The 12,641-nt window shown below is 44.3% G+C and overlaps 1 protein-coding gene across 3 annotated transcripts in view; it reads right to left on the bottom strand.

Annotated features, from left to right (window-relative positions):
• The window catches only part of Ube4B (Ubiquitination factor E4B), a 423,977-nt gene that overhangs the window by 362,788 nt on the left and 48,548 nt on the right, over positions 1-12,641 (bottom strand). The gene's annotated exons all lie outside the window — the stretch shown is intronic.

Here is a 12,641-nt window from a genome sequence, read left to right as displayed (position 1 = left end):
ACACTCTGGTTCACGGGTGAAAGGCAGGCATAGCCAATGCGTCTGTTTGTAGTGAGCGCACTTTCCATCGCGCCTTTCGTTTTCACACACGCATATAAGGAAACGAAAACAAGGTTTTTAGTTTCTTATCCCAGTTCAAGTATGCTTCAGCGCATTTGTGTGCTGTGCTATGTCGTACAGCCTTTCTCCTGTTCACACACTCGACCGCTCTGCACACACAGTGCTTCTCGCTCGTCCTTCTAGCCTACACCCCCGCTGTCCTGGTTTTTCTCAGTTCCGTTGAAAGCCACGAATTTAGGAACAGAGAAAGGCAGGAACACACTAACACAGAGAGAGAAGCGCACACGTGCACAAGCTTGCTTTCCCAAAGAATGCCGGACAGTTCCAGGGTCCATGCTTTGCCGTGTGTGTCTTACAGCTCCGGTCGCAAAACTGTGGGAGCAAAAAAAAAAACTGGGGCAGGAAGAAATAAGAAAAAAAAGCACAACGAAACACCAAGAGGAGCCAATCAATCCCTCCCTCCCAAGAAATATCCGGGGTAGCAAAAAGCAAGGAAAGAATACTTTCAAGGTGGGGCATCGGAGGAGGAGGGCAAATTTCACTTGCAGAAGCTAGTAGACGAGGAGGAGAGAAAAATATGAGAGGGAACAGAAGGAGAGGAGCATGGCAAAGTAGCTTCATGGCTGTAACTCGACTATTAATGAGTCTTTTCAAGAAATTTTTGCGGCCGCACTTTCTTAACAACGGTGCCTCGCAACCGAAGAGGTAGAAGAAAATATACTCTTGACAATATCTCCCACACATTTTGGCCCTGCTATGTCACTCAGGAGGTGAATTGCAAAGCATGATCAATGTTTTAGACAGGCAGAGCAGAACGGTTGGTCTCAAAATTAGCATGCAGAAAACCAAAGTAATGCTCAACAGTCTAGCAAGAGAAATGCAGTTCACAATTGGTAGCGATGCGCTGGAAGTGGTAAAGGAATGTCTACTTAAGGCAGGTAGTGAACGCTGATCTGGATCATGAGAGGAAGATAAGAAGAAGAATAAGAATGGGGTGGGGCACATATGGCAGGTTCTCAGACCGTGAATGGCAGTTTACCAATATCCCTCATGATAAATTGTATGCAAGGCAGCAATGTGGGCTAGTTGGTTGTACATTTGGTGTGAATAACGCGCTACACACTAAGAAAAACGACAGCTGGAACGGGAGACACAGGATAAGCGCGTACTAACAACTCAGATTTATTCTGGCACGAGGGTACACAAATACATTTCATGCACATGCTGAAACAATCAATTCATTGCCAACGGCTGTGTCACACGCTCCTTCGTTACTTGATTAGATGTAACTCCTCACTTGATAACAACACCAAGGGTGTGCTTACGCACTCATCTTCACCGGCCTCCCATATCCCATATCTTTTATTTCTCTTTCTTTCTTGTCTTTTGCCCGAGATAAAATTGTAGTCCGTTCAAAGTAAGGTGAACATTTTTGATTTGCACAATGGGGGGCAAGGTTTTCAGGATTCGTTACTTTTCCTAAGTTATTACTGTGCTCTTTCAACTTGGTGTTTAGACATCTGGTGTCTAGACATTGCTCCAGTGATTTTGGATATCTACATGGCAAGGGAAAACCGGGCCTTGAAATCAAGATTGGCATAGCTTGAATTACTAAAGGCATTTCGTTTTGTTGATGATTTCCAGCTTTGTTTCTCTTTTGCGATTGTGAACTGATTGTCAGTAAGCAGCATATTAGATGTTTTCGGAGAAGTTATCGCCAGGCTGCCACAGAACTCTGTGATTAGATACTGGACACAGACATAAAAGAAGGTAAGATAAAAGAAAGCTTCTTAAGTTATCATTCGGCGCGCAAGTTGGTGAAAAGGAGTTTAGCAAGTAACAGTTTGGTGCAGTGTCTTAAGAAATCGTGTTCTCATCAGGTAGAGGGTAGCATCAAGAGGCAAGTTGATAGGCTAAGGATGAGTGGGTACCCTGATGCGCTAATAACGTCTGTGGCTGAAAAGAATCTACAAAAGCTACTGGATAGCAAAGACCGCAAAAAAAGCCTGCACAGCAGGGCGCTGGTGTGGCTGTCATTCCTTATGTACATAATGTTTCGCACGACTTAAAGAAAGTAGCAAACAGATATGATGTTCCCCTGGTGTTTACCGCACCCAGGAAATTAGTGAGCCTTTATCATGAAATGAATGATTCGAGGAAAGAAGTAGCTAACACATGTGGTATCGCACACCAAGGAAGGTTCGTAGAATGTGCCACCGGTATAGTCTACAAAATTCCCTTGTCATGCAGAATGAGCTACATATGTCAATCAGGCAGATGCCTAAACACCAGGTTGAAAGAGCACTTTCATAACTTAGGAAAAATAACGAATCCTGAAAAACCTTGCCCCCCATTGCGCACATCACAAATGTTCACCTTACTTTGAACGGACTACAATTTTAGCTCGGGCAAAGGACAAGAAAGAAAGAGAAATAAAAGAAGCCTTTCAGATAAGGGAGGCCGGTGAAGACGAGTGTGTAAGCACACCCTGGATGTTGTTATCAATTGAGGAGTTATATCTAATCAAGAAACGAATTGATTGTTTCAGCATGTGCATGAAATCTATTTATGTACCCTCGCACCAGAGTAAATATCAGTTGTTAGTGCACGCTTGTCCTGTGTCCCCCGTTCCAGTTGTTGTTTTTGTTAGTGTGCAGCGCGTTATTCACACCAAACAAAAAATTCTACAACAGCCTTATCTTTCAAGACTGAAAACGGCGCGAAAAAACGGGACAAGATAGAGAGAAGCAACACACACAGCACCGAACTTACAACTGAGTGTATTTTGATGCAAAAGTGTATTTCATTCATCTTTTGAATGAACTGCATAGACAAGCCGACTCCAAACAGCCTGAGCGAAGTTCGGTCAAGACAGCGGCCATCCTATATGTCCATGACGTCAGCCATCGGCTGAAAAAGATTGCGGGACGAGGCGGTGTGCATGTAGTGTTTTCGGCACCCAACAAATTGCGCGGGTTGTGCAGGAAAGTAAACGGCGCAGAGAAAAAGCGAGAGTCCTGCAGCACTAAGCACGTGAGGCAACATGTTGACTGCCAAAGCAAGGTGATCTACGAAATCCCTCTGTCATGCGGTGCCACTTATGTTGGCCAGACTGGCCGTTGCTTAAATGACAGATTAAGAGAGCACGCTAATGATGTCAGAGTAAGCAGAGGGATCACACCCGCCAAGCATGTGACAACATGCAAATGCACTCCCCAGTTCAACAAAAGCAAAGTGCTGCGCACGTACACAAGCCAACAAAAACGAGAACTATACGAAGCTTCCGTCATCCAAATGAGAGGTGACAAGTGCTTGAGCGTGCCGTCTCTTCGCTTATCGAGAAAAGAGATAGCTTTTTTAGATATTGACCTGCAATAGTATCAATCTTATATCATGGTGTTCCTTTAGTTTTTTATGTGTACTTACTGCATTTATTGCGCTCTCGCATGAAATACACTCAGTTGTAAGTTCAGTGCTGTGTGTGTTGCTTCTCTCTATCTTGTCCCATTTTTTCGCGCAGTTTTCAGTCTTGAATCATAAACCAACTGGCCCAACAATCCTCCCTTTTGCAGCTTTATCTTACTGGGACAGAAACATGGAGGCTAACGAAAAGGACTCAGCTTAAGTTAAGAACAGCGCAGCTAGCTATAGAAAACAAAATGTTAATTGTAACGTTCAGAGACCGGAAGCAGGACAGTACTGAAATCCTAGTTGAAATCAAGAGGAAGAAATGGGCTTGGGCAGGGCATGTAATGCGAAGGAAACATAACCGCTGGTCCTTAAGGGTAACTGAGTGGATTCCAAGAGAAGGCAGGCATAGCAGGGGGTGGTAGAATGCTTGGTAGGCAATGAAATTAAGAAGTTTGCAGGCATAAGGTGGGCACAGCTGGCAAAGGACAGGGTTAATTGGAGAGACACGGGAGAGGCATTTGCCCTGCAGTGGGTGTAATCAGACTGATGATGATGATTACCTGCGGTTTGTGCTTGTTTCCACAGGGACACACTACAAATGTCACTATGTGCAGCTCATATACTGCCTTTAGCAAAAGTTCGGACCTTGTCGCGACCAAGGCAGGAGCGCTGCTATCGGCGTTCGACAGGCAAACTATCACGAACGTGAGTAAAGCTGTCAAGCGTGATCCGTATCGTTCCGATGCAATCTAGTATGCCTTGCATGGCAGCCGGAAAGTGTGCAGCCTGCATGGTAGCGACCAAACACTACACTGATTTTCCAGTACACGCGGCTGGAAGTGCTGCATTCTCTACTCGGGAAAAGATACTACTCTATTAGCGACAGCACATAATAATGACGTTGGACATGCAGTGTGCTGTAGTGTAGTGCAGTGGGCGTAATCAGGCTGATGATGTTGGTAATGCTTTCCTACTCCTCCACCGCCTGCGTAATGACCCACTTAAGGGTTTTTCGAACAAACAATGCCAACTGGATGTTGCAGTAGATCTGCTGCGGCTTCCTAAAGCACTTCATTCCTCTTACTGTTCTGCAAAATGTTAATACGACCAAAATTTGAGCCCACTGCATCTATCCGTGCTTCTCATCAAGGATGCTACAACCAACTCAATCCATTTCATTCTTACAGTGGTAACAAAAACTGCCACCATACCTTTCATCATCCTTCGCTTCACGTCACAACCCACATTTGACTTGACCAACCGATCCTATAGAACCACGTATAACAGCAGAGTGGGATCGCCTTCCCACACCGAGAGGTTAACAACGTGCAGAAAATGGAACTAGTGAAAACGGATTCAGGACCAGAAATAGGAGGCACCGCTGGACTTACACCAATTTATCCCGATGAAGAAAATAACATTTATATGTCTTTCCTGCATAGTGTTCACATACCAACTTCCCTGAGCATAGTTTCTAGATCTCAAAATTTCTTTCAGAGCCAACCACATCTGTTGGAATGTCACAAAAAAACCCTTCTCCCTTTTAACAGCGCTCATTCTAAAATCATAAAATGCAGGGTTGCCATGAACTGCACCAACACCGCCCTGGAAAAGACTTGCCCGCATCAAATGACTGATAGTGTCAATCAGCAAGTCAAGCGGCTACGCATGTCTGGTTTCCAGAACCGACAATGCACTCCCTCACCAGAACAGGATTTGGCCACCCTGGTGAAGTATTTGGCCACAAGCTTCTATGAACAAACCAATTAAATGGGCATGGACAGGGCATGTAATGCGAAGACAAGATCCTTAAGGGTAACGGAGGGGATTCCAAGAGAAGGCGAACGCAGCAGGGGGCGGCAGAAAGTTGGGTGGGCGGATGAGATTAAGAAGTTGGCGGGGACACGGTGGGCGCAGCTGGCATAGGAAAGGATTAAGTGCAGAGACATCATAAAGGCATTTGCCCTGCAGTGGGCGTAGTCATGCTGAAGATGATGATGATGATGGATTTTTATTTATTTTCTATACCCACAGTTGCGCAAGCATTATAGAGAGAATTGGGTTTATATAAATCGTAACAAACAAAACAGCGGGAATATTAGCGAACAAACGCATCCGATACAAAATTTACGAGCAGTGAACTAGCACACAATACAAACATTAGCAAAGCTGATCATAGCATAATGGAAGTAGTAAAAATTTTCGACCATTAAACTAGGACACCATGCAAATATGAGCAAAATGTATCACGGCAAAAAATAATAATAAAATTGGCTACTTGTGAAGAAACCTAAATGAGATCACAAAACAAAAAAGCAGACATTGACTGGAGAAAAAATAAAAACTAAATCGCTTACACACTGTCTACGGGAAGGTGATTCTAGTCATTAAGGCCGGGGACCAACACCTGAATGATGATGTCTTGGGGAAGCGATACACCGTCAGGGATGAACACTTTGTTGTCTTTGCTGGAGCACTTTGGAGGCCAACAGGAGCGAAGACTCTTCAGCTGAACTTGCCAGTGGGCTTCAGTTGTTTGGTCAGCCAGTAACAGAAGCTCACGAAGTTGGCGATTAGCGGCACTAGGTTCCACTGCATACTGCAATTGCGCTCTCAGAAGGTGTGCCCCCTTTCCTATTTTTCTATTCTTTTTCAATCTTTTGTCTCTGGTTTTTATTTTGTTTTCCCCCCTTTTTAGGAATTATCAGTTGATTTCTGCGGCTTGCTCAGCTTTAGCGCATGCACTCGTCGATCGGCTCAGGTCTCGTTCGCCATGGTCTTGTGTGACTTTCAGTCGGAAGTTAGCGGTCGTGGTGTGTGTCCTGTCTTCGTCCGTCGTCTTGTTTTCACTCTCCTTTTGTCATGGATTTCGACATGTGATGAGGCTCGAAATGCTTCTCAAATAAATATTGTGAAGGTTGCAGCAAACGGTCCTCCACACCTTCAAACATACAGACTGTATGTTTGCTCGCAGTAGCATGCTTCTCTCAGCTAAACCGGTGAATTGTTCGAGCTCAAATTTCGCACTGCAATGGCATTTGGTTGGCAGAATTGTTTTATGCTACTATGCTGCCCCCTGACCCCACCGCTCAGTCTCCGAGGGAGGGAGATTTAGCCCTCCAGCCCCCCCCCCTTTGGAGTCAGCACCTATGACTAGTTATTTATTAGTAGTCCTTGGCAGTTCCACTGTAGAAAGAACACCATGTTGGCTGATTTCTGAGAGTGTAGTTTAAAACTTAAGATGCCTGTTTTGGGGTCGCCGATACTGAGGTCTTCTCTTTTTTTTTTTTTTCGCTCAAGAGAGCTGTGCCGCCGTTGCAGCGGGGGCAAGTTCTGTATTGTGTCCATTGCCTCACTCCATGCTCTGGAAGCCCGCGGAGAACTTGCGGGTGTACAGTTTGTGGGCCTCTCCCGACTGGGGGGGAAGCCTTGCAGGCAGCCAACTGAATTACGGTGAGCCTTTTTCAGAGGTGGCAGGTCTGCCGGCGGTAGGAGTGGCCCTGCCTGAAGCTTTGCCAGGGCAGTGGCCGAAGACCGGTGTGGTGTGCTGCCCCTGCGCACATCGGCAAAATTTGTTTTTGCTGTGAACTGGAAAGCCGAGGGGAGTCATTTTCGTGCTTCTTGATATGTTATGTTTTCCTTTGTCTTTATCGTTATTTCTTTCTCTATTTTCCAGGTTGTCAAACACGACCCCGAGTATGCAAAGTGGACCCCTTTGCAATTTGCGCACAGTGGTACAGACCACGGATTCATGGTCATTTGATGAACATTTGGCATGTGTTTGAAGGCCGCGACAGCTATGAGAGCCATGGCCAAATATTTGACACTTGAAGCACCATCTGGGATTTGGAATGTATGGTCTTACAGTTAGCCTAAGATACCCTACTTCTATGGATTCGGGGAATTGGCTGGAGGCATAGGCCAGGACTATGTTTTGTTGATATTTCCTTGCAGTCTTTTCTGATTTTGATGCGATGGACATTGGCGACATTCTGGTCTTTCAGACATTCCAACATCTCTTCTTCAGAAAGGTTCAGGAAATCGTGTTCAGATATTACTCCTTTCACCGTGTTTAGTGATCGATGTACACTTATGGATACAGGAATGTCTCCGAAGGACACTATGGTTGGAAATTCAAGTAAAACTTGTCGCTGAAAGAAGCCTTTTTGATTAAGCAAAAGAGCCTGAATTGTGTCAGTGATCCTTCGATCTTTCTGTATAAGGCTGAAGAAGGCTTTTTAGAAAGATTTACATGAGTAAGCAACAAATGTACGCGCGCTACTTTTTTCTGCTGTGGTCTGTTGTCCTCATTTCAAGGGTTGAATGATGTGTCATGTATTTTTTCTGGTTTTAACTTTTAAGTGCATTTTTTATTTTTTTTTCCTTTTGAATTCCATTCTAACATGTTATTTTGGCCCTTTGCACCACATCCCATCTTTCAGTTTTTATGAAAAAAAAAATCATCGGTCGCTCTCATCGCTTTTAACTCACCTCATGTTAAAAGGTTTTCCTTACATCGTTTTATGAACTTTTACAGACTTCTGATGCTTACTACAGCTAATAAGCGGTGTGATGGTGACCCCACATAATCTCTGTGCCTTTCAATAAAAGATTCAGTTGTCAGTAGTGTGTCGTTCAGTCTTCCTTTCACATGAATGGTTTATGTCGCGCATACGTTTCCCGAAAAATATGGTTGGTAGTTTGGAGTATTCTACTTTGTCTCGAATTTGGAGGAGTAGGTCGCCACTGGCTAGGTTCGTCACCTTGTAGCCAAGGCACAGGGCATTAGTCAGAGATTTTGAAACAATGAACAGTGACATTTTCTCAGATGGTTGGTCTGCATCTTTCCTCGTACGTAGGGAAAAGTTTTCTTTTTTGCAGGAATTCTGCCGTTACATCGGTCCGCACCCTTTTCTGAGGGCGATCATTTTGAGAAGGGGTCGGAGCCATGAAATAGGTGTTGTTGAGCCATGATGCCAGCCACACACTACGGAGCCCAACAAGGGGACGGGACAGAAACTTCAAAGTAGGCCCTGCCCACTCCAGCTGTACACACCAACTTCATTAAAGCTTCTTATTGGGCTAGCTGGTGCACTTTGAGTCTAAGAAAAATAGCAGTGCTGATGCATAAAAAACAAGACATAAGCACTGACTGTCAAGCGGATTTTATTGAACGAAGGCACACACCTCAAACAAGGCGAGGAACAGAGCTGAAAAGGAGGAGAGCGAACAATTGGGAAAGATAACAGCAAAGGCAAGCAAGCAATAACACCTTTGGTTGCAGGCGCGAAAAACAGACAAAACACAAGGCAGAAAGACGGGACGCCTGTAACCGAAGATGTACAGTTACCAGCTTGCCCAGCAAGACGTTCTTTTAAGCAATAACACATACAAAAACTGAAATGTTCGCTGCTCCTAAAAAGTCGACCTCTGCTGTGAAGAGTGATAATGACGAAGTGCTGATGCAGCTGCTGCCATGTTTCTTAACACAGTATGCTTCCAGGCCGACACGCACAGTCTTGTGGGCACTCTTGCCTTGAATCCTGGTCTCACCCAACCGAGCCATGCATCCTTCTGCACCCACTTATTTGCGCAACCAAATGTGCGTACTTGTCCTTTAACTGACTTAAATTTGGGCATCTTCCTTCAATCATTTCTTGATGCAGCGGCCGGTTTCACCTTCGTAAAGTGTTCTACACACCATGTGAATGGCATACACCACGCCTGTTGAACACTTCACAAACGGAATGTCGCAAATGCGTGGGCAAAACTTTTGGGTGCTGAAAAAACAAAAGACACACCATGCCTCTTGGCCGCTTTCTTGATGTTATGTGATGTCTTGTGCAAGTATGGCACAGTTTATCGGCCTTCTGATGATCACCATCCATTTTTTGTGTTCCATTCTTCAGTTTCTGAAGCAGGTTCTCAGCGACTGTAATTAAGACAGAAGGGCGAAAACCCGCCGCAAAAATTCGGCTAATCTGATCCTGAAAGCTTCTTTGCGTCTGATGAGGGCACGATTTTTTGAGACAGGATTCCATACAGTGCAATGCAATAACTCTTGTGGAAATCTTCGAGTGCGGGTGTAGGTGTGGTGTAGGAACAGCGCTAAGAACAGGACAGAAGTCAAACATGGAAGCACAGGGACGGGCGCTGTCCACACCAACTTCATTAAAGCTTCTTATTGGGCTAGCTGGTGCACTTTGAGTCTAAGAAAAATAGCAGTGCAGCACCTGTCCTTGTGCTTCCATGTTTGATTTCTGTCCTGTTCTTAGCGCTGTTCCTACACCATGCAATACCAACTAGCCCGTCAACTCGCTCTCCTAAACTTCGAGTGCGCCCAATCGTAAGGCAGCAGATCCTTTTTTGCACGAGAGTAATAGCCCCAGCAAACGTGCCTTTCAGAGAAGGTCAGTTTTAACTCTAAAAACTGTAAAACAGCTCCGCCAGGTATTTCATGGATAAAATTTAGCCCGAGTCCACATTTGTTAAAGGTGTCTAAAATGTTACCTTCTCTAGAGGGGTAGGTAAAGGTACAAGACACAAGCACTGACTTTCAAGTGAATTTTATTGAATGAAGGCACACACCTCAAATAGGGCGAGGAACAGAGTTGAAAAGGAGGAGAGAGAACAGAAAGCGAAGGTCTTCTGCTTTTTTAAAAGCACTAAAAATCGTCAGCATATCTAAAAACCTTTAAAAGTGCCCCCCATTAAGATACCTATCTAACTGTTGATCTACTTTTGCTAAAAAAATATCACACAGAATTGCAGCCACACAGGACTCAATACAAATACTATCATTGTGCTGCAAAAAAAGCAGGTTGTCAAATATGATAAAAGTAGACCTCAAGTAAAACTGCAATAAAGAGATGAATTGATCTACTGACAAGCCTGATACATTCTGAAATGACACATCACCACCTGCGTCAATGCATTCTTGTATAGCCAACAAAAGCTGATCTTGAGAGACCGAATAAAACAGGTCTTGTACGCCTTTCACAAAGAAAATAGCGCGAAATATGGTGACAAAAGAGAAACATACACGACAGGACCAGCGCCAACTTGCAACTGAATTTTATTACGTGTCAAACCTGCCTTTTTGCAAGCCAACACAATTTAACATCCCTGTAATCACACATTCACAAAGTCACGAAGCCAACACTTGCAGTACAACAGATCACTGAAAGATACCTAATACATGAATCAGGATAAGTGATAAGTAACCAGGTAACATATTTTATTATGGCCATCCCGAAGAAAAAAACAGAAATAACAGACAGCGCTGGATCAGCATGAAAATCAAACGATCATGACCAAGCAAACCATTAACAACTGAAAACGATGAGTGCCACCAGATGACCAACAAGGAACGTTTAAAAAAAAAGGTGAAGAATGAAGACTTAAGACCAAAGCCGCATCAAACGTACAAAAGGTGAAAGGCATGAAGAGTGCAAAAACCTTTAACTACCGGAACCGATCAACCAGCAACCATATGAATGATATCCGATGACCAACAAGAAAGATGGAAAAAAAGTGAGAAGGGTGAAAAACAGGCTCTGACCAAAGTCTGTGTCAAAGGCACAAAATGTGAACAGGAATCCGCGTAAGCAATGGCACATTCACGATCGGCACATCGTCAGAAAGAATAGCACCCAATGCCGAAGGGAATGCACGACAAAACGAAGAACTTACAAAAAATCTTCTAGCAAAGTGATCCCCTCGTTGCTAAGCGTAATGGATGGCTTGCTGACGCATCTGCTTTCTTCTTTCCTGATATAATAGGCTTCCACCACCTCTCTCCCGAATCAGTCCTTCGCACTCCTCAAGAAGATAGTTTTCTCCAACTCAGGACGGCAATTCCTGCAAGCTTTGCAGTGATCCACTAGGAAGCTTCCTTCATTATTTTGGAAAAATTTAGGCAGTGCACGCTGGCACGCTCATTGAAACAATGACCTGTTTGGCCAATGTAGATGAGCCCGCTGCTTAAGGGAATCTGGTAAACAACCAGAGTCCTGCGCTGTGTGAACTTGTTTTGATGTTCCACAGTACAAGCCGGTTTTTTTTCTCTGTTCTTCATGGCGCAAAGCCTTGAAAGTTTGCAGGGGACTGAGAATGCGACCTGAACGTTATGTCTGCCTGCTATTTTCTTAAGGCTGTGCAATACATTGCGGATATACGGCATTACTGCCACACGGTTGCGCAAAACCGGATCTCTGCTTTGGGGACCTTGCTTCAACTTCTGCAGAATGGCTTGACACACGGAAGAAGCCATATAGGAGGGGTATCCTGCTTCTTTTAACCGGTGAACTTGAGCAACAAAACTTGACGAGACCATATGGTCTCCTGCCCAGCATTAGGTGCTATTCTTTTTGATGATGTGCCATTGTTTGCGCGGATTCCTGTTCGCATTTTCTGTTTCTGACGCAGACTTTGGCCTGAGCCTATTATTCACTTTTTTTTTTCACTTTTTCCATGTTTCTTGTTGGTCATCGGATATCATTCATGTGTTTGCTGGTTGATAGGTTCTGGTTGTTAAAGGTTTTTGCACTCATCACGCCTTCCGCCTTTTGTACCTCTGACGCGGCTTTGGTCTTAAATCTTCATTCACCTTTTTTTTAAAACATTCCTTGTTGGTCATCTGGTAGCACTGCTCGCTTTCAGTTGTTAAGGGTTTGCTTGGTCATGATCGTTTGTTTTCATGCTGATGTAGAGCTGTTTGTTATATTTTTCTTGACTGAGTTTTTTCTTATCGCGAGGCTACTTATTCGCTTCATGTTTAGATATCTTTCGGTGACCTGTTGTACTGCATGTTTTGGCTTCGTGACTTTGCGAATGTGTGATTGCATGGATGTTAGGGCGTGTTGGCTTACAAAAAGGCAGGCTTGACATAAAATGAAATTCAGTTGCAAGTTGGCCCTGGTCCTGTCGTGTATGTTCTTTTTTGTCCCCGTATTTCGCGCCGTTTTCTTTGTGAATCATGAACCAACTAGCCCAAACTAGAGCTCTTCTTGTACATCTACAGAGAACCCAAAGCCAACATCATCTGTGCTGACAAGAAAATGGGTGACATCAGCAGATATTTTGGTGAGAAAAGGGACGTTTCTCTGCCACGATCCTTCTTAATTAACAATAGTATGGAAAGGAATTTCTGGCTTGTGGGTTTTGGCTGT

The sequence above is a fragment of the Amblyomma americanum genome, chromosome 2 (genome assembly GCF_052857255.1).
Source record: "Amblyomma americanum isolate KBUSLIRL-KWMA chromosome 2, ASM5285725v1, whole genome shotgun sequence".
Taxonomy (NCBI): Eukaryota; Metazoa; Arthropoda; class Arachnida; order Ixodida; family Ixodidae; genus Amblyomma; species Amblyomma americanum.
This window is presented reverse-complemented; position numbering and strand designations above follow the sequence as displayed.